Below are 5,376 nucleotides of genomic sequence, written 5' to 3' on the forward strand. Positions count from 1 at the left end.
ATATAGAAAACTGTCTCAAACAATTGATAACTGTAGTGCTAAAGCGAAAGCATCTAAGCTTTAATACAGTCATGGGATGCAAGTTTCAAGCTTGAAAATGTAGTGCTCAGAAATAACATATGAAGCACTAAAGCAATCGCTAAGGCTAAGTACATGTACTGTGTGAAATGGGAATGACGAGGAAGGAATTTGAAAGTGGGAATAACTTACACACAAACCCCTGATTTTGTTTGGGAGGGTATATATGATTGAAACTCTCTGGCAAGATTTTATGAGCTTGGAGATTCTGAGTTGTTTAGGCTTTCCAAAGCTTCACACTCCCCTAGCTTCTATGGTCTCAGTGGTCTGGGTTTGATTCTATGGTTGGTGATTCAATATCAATTCCGGCTGAGTACCCGTAAGACAAAAAGAAGATCATTCTCCTACAATGTTGCTATCAAATTTGATGTATTCCCTAGCATAGCCAACAAAGCTTCTGCAATCCAAATACCCATTATTTCATAATCAAACTAATGAAAGGAATGCACGAGACCATGGAAAATTTAAAAAGTACCCCTGTAGTCCATGCTTCAGGTAGGTAGGCATAAGTCGTACACCACACAACTGATGACTATATTGGGGCAAAGAATTTGTGTTTACATAAAGCATAATCGATGCTTAATGCTAGCATATCATCAATTCAAGACACCAGTAACATGAAAACTGCCTTGAAGCTTACATTTGACCTTGAAAATAAGCATTTCTTATGACAGAATGTAACATGTGAAGAATACAAGACAAGCACGAATGCTAAAAACTAAGACATTAGACCTATCAAGCAGACTGATACTCTTTTTAGAAAGTTTTCATATATATAGAAAACTATCTCAAACAATTGATAACCGCAACTACTGCCAAACAAAACTGGAAACTTGCATATGTTAGTTTCCCTGAAAGGAATACTGGCATCAATGATACATTTATCAGTCCTCAGTTTAGATTCTTTAGATTCAACGATCTTAAAATCATCTTTAACTCTGTCGTCCTATGTGACATTTTCACTCTCAAGCTTTGGCTTCGTTCGAATACCGGCTGCCACTGGAGCGTTGTTATTTCCAGTCAGGGTAGTCTGCAGTGCCTCTCCTTTGTTAGCTTGATATTTTAGTTTTGTAATCATCGGCATCCCAGCAGAGACGATAGAAGCATAAAAAATGAGAGTTTCACCACCATGGCAGATCCAAATGCATATTTGAAGCATCCGTCGTAGACCTGTAACAGAGAAGGAAGCGGGGAATTAAGACAACGCATAAAATAATGTAAAAATAGGCCTGAGATTCAGAATTTTGACTATCTCTCCACAAAGATGTGAGTTGTAACTCAAATATACTCCATAATCATGCCAAGTACTTGTTGTAGATTCATATGCTCCTCGTTCGAGATGTTATTGTTTTCTTGGTTTCTTTTTTCTTTGTGTTTCTACTTTTACGATGTCGATAATCAGAAGAGTCATGAGAACAAGTGCTAAGAGAAATAATGCCGCAAGTTGAGTAAGTTGGCTTATGCTAATGGATTCCATGTTATGTGAAGCAGAGAGATGTATGTCAATATCTAGGTGCAGAAGGTGGTTTTGTTTTGTAAGCGAGAAATTAGGCATTGCTTTTGCCAATTTATAAAAGAGTTCAACGTGTTTGCAAGCTGGTTTTAAGTGTGAATGGAACTGGGTTTTTGAGAATATTTTACTGTACAACCAAATAAGGAAAGCCGTGCAAGATCGCAAGAGTTGAATGCGGGATAAATTGCTGACACATGCAGAAGTAAGTACATATACGGATTGATTTGGAATGGAGCTGAAATACTTGAAGATCAGATTGGAGGGGATATAATCCAATATGAGGAGCATTTATTGGAGCAGGCCAGTATTTAATGATTTCCATAAAACTAAAAACTTACATTAAGTGAGCAATCGGTGCAATTAAGTGATCTATCTGACATCGGAGGCAGATGGCATATGAAATGATGTATGTGACGGCAAAAGTAAATGGGAAATTAGGTGATGTATCTGACATCAGGGGAAGATCTCAAGTGAAATCTTGGTGTTAGATTGGGTCCAAGCTATTCTAATAAACAATTGGCTAGGCAGGACAAGTAATGAGTGTATGAAAGACATGTTCAGACAACAGGTGTAATTAAAGCCCTTTCTTATAAAGCACACTACGTAATACTAGCTATATTCTATTTTATTGTGCCTCCATGTATAAGACTCTAATTTCAAATGACTGAACTACTTAATTATGCAGGTATCATGGTCTCTAATATACAGAAGGTCACCTTTGCAGCTATAATCATAGCTGCCCCATGTATTTTTGCAACTGCTCTCTGAGCACTTGCAAGCTAAGAGACAAATTGATATGTGCTTCACATAAGCTTCAATAAGAGCACTAACATGTGCTATCACATTGGCTTGTGCTTCACAATCTAATTTTGGCTGTTGTGACCACAAGAACAACATTTTAACCAGCCAAATTTATTGAAGATAGGATATCTACCTGAGGGTGAACACTACAGAAAGGTTGGGTCTAAATTAGTCACTGCATTCCGTGATTTCAAGCTTGAAATTTGAAATTTGCAGACCTTCAACTCTAAACAAATGTCAAGTTGAAATCAAAGACGATAGAAACCATCATGGCAGATCCAAATGCATATTTGAAGCATCCGTCATAGACCCAAATTGGATGTGTGGAAAAATACAGGGCTACCAGTAGATTATGTACCTGCCGATTATGAACATAATCCAGGAATGAAGGAACATCTGGAAATCGATGTATATGCTCTTCAGATGTAGCTAGAGATCTCTGAAAACAAATGATGTCCCCATCTTCAAGCTGCATGAGGCACACAAGTAGCATTCAAACGCACTCTTTATGACTTGCACATTGGTTGAGTTGAAGGAAATCATGTCCACCCATTAAGTACTATGATGAATAAAGAGCAGTATTCAAGCCTAATTACTTATATTGCTCAGATCTTAGCTATAGAGAATTCCATAATATGTACAGGTATGAACACGTGGCCATAAACATGTGTAAATGACGAAACACACTTACTGTAATAGGTATAGATATAAAGTACATAAGCTTAGCTCATTACATAGGTTAAGCTTAGTTAGCTTCATTACCTTGGATTCATAGAACGAGGCTACCAGTAACACGGACAAGATATAAGTGTTTTTCAGACATAAGAGAGCTTTGATCCACAAGAAACTGCCTCAATGTTTCAAAATGACCCAATTTAAAAGACACCAAAGAAAAATCCATACCTTTTCCACCCATGCCTCCTTATATCCTACAATGTAAGGATGTTTAATGCTTGAAATGAAAGCCATCTGCAACCATCAAGAAGAGACATGACCTTCAGAATTGAAGTCACTTTAAAGTGAGATTAACTAAGTGTTTCCTTGTTAATAAAGTTGCTTCTTGATGAGCTTTTGTACAAACCACAGAGGAAAAAGTGGCAACATAAAGCTCTTCTAAATATTAGCTTACAAAGAAGTAGCCAAAGGGCCACCAAAAGAACAATACTTGATATCTTGAAAATACAAGCAACAGTCGCTTAAAGAACTTATTATAGACACCATATAATACTACAAAAACAAGTTCCAGCAGTTGACTAAACACACTTACTGTAATAGGTATAGATATAAAGTAAATAAGCTTAGCTCATTACATAGGTTAAGCTTAGTTAGCTTCATTACCTTGGATTCATAGAACGAGGCTACTAGTAACACAAGAAACTGCCTCAATGTTTCAAGATGACCCAGTTTAAAAGACACGAAAGAAAAATCCATACCTTTTCCACCCATGCCTCCTTATATCCTACAATGTAAGTATGTTTAATGCGTGAAATGAAAGCCATCTGCAACCAACAAGAGGAGACATGACCTTCAGAATTGAAGTCACATTAAAGTGAGATTAACTGAGTGTTTCCTTGTTAATAAAGTTGCTTCTTGATGAGCTTTTGTACAAACCACAGAGGAAAAAGTGGCAACATAAAGCTCTTCTAAATATTAGCTTACAAAGAAGTAGCCAAAGGGCCACCAAAAGAACAATACTTGATATCCTGAAAATACAAGCAACAGTCGCTTAAAGAACTTATTATACACACCATATAATACAGCAAAAACAAGTTCCAGCAGTTGACTAAACACACTTACTGTAATAGGTATAGATATAAAGTACATAAGCTTAGCTCATTACATAGGTTAAGCTTAGTTAGCTTCATTACCTTGGATTCATAGAACGAGGCTACCAGTAACACAAGAAACTTCCTCAATGTTTCAAAATGACCCAGTTTAAAAGACACCAAAGAAAAATCCATACCTTTTCCACCCATGCCTCCTTATATCCTACAATGTAAGTATGTTTAATGCGTGAAATGAAAGCCATCTGTAACCAAAAAGAGGAGACATGACCTTCAGAATTGAAGTCACTTTAAAGTGAGATTAACTGAGTGTTTCCTTGTTAATAAAGTTGCTTCTTGATGAGCTTTTGTACAAACCACAGAGAAAAATGTGGCGACATAAAGCTCTTCTAAATATTAGCTTACAAAGAAGTAGCCAAATGGCCACCAAGAGAAGAATACTTGATATCCTGAAAATACAAGCAACAGTCGCTTAAAGGCCAAATGGCCACCAAGAGAACAATACTTGATATCCTGAAAATACAAGCAACAGTCGCTTAAAGAACTTATTATACACACCATATAATAATGCAAAAACAAGTTCCAGCAGTTGACCTCTCTATCATGCAACATGCGTAAGAAAATTCAGAAACATAAGCCTAAACGCAATGTCGGGTCATGATTTTCTTGTTTAATTGCTGACACAAAGTGGAAAGGTTAGAAAAGACACAAAATATAATTAATAATAAGCCTTGGCAAATTTCAATTTTCACACCAAAAAAGCAACTAAAACCAATATTTCAAAATTAGCAGAAGTAAAAAGATAAAGGAAAGAAGGTTGAACAAAATTATTACTGTCTAGAATACAAGTTCTAATTAAAATTGGACCACTTTCAGTGAGATGGAGGGTGAACTTTATAGGAATGACAAACTTTCTTCTTTGGCCAAAAAGCTATAATACTCACAGCAATGGTTGGACCGAAACCCTACAGAAGACAGTGAGTTGGTAATTGATGGAAAGTAAAGTGCATGGCAGGCACACAAGTCACATTCAAACACACTCTTTATGACTTGCACATTGGTTGAGTTGAAGGAAATCATGCCCACCCATTAAGTACTATGATTAATAAAGAGCAGTATTCAAGCCTAATTACCTATATTGCTCAGATCTTAGCTATAGAGAATTCCATAATATGTACAGGTATGAACACGTGGCCATAA

Source organism: Pinus tabuliformis, chromosome 1_1, assembly GCF_031772625.1.
Source record: "Pinus tabuliformis cultivar Carrire ecotype Pingquan chromosome 1_1, CPIR1, whole genome shotgun sequence".
Classification (NCBI taxonomy): domain Eukaryota; kingdom Viridiplantae; phylum Streptophyta; class Pinopsida; order Pinales; family Pinaceae; genus Pinus; species Pinus tabuliformis.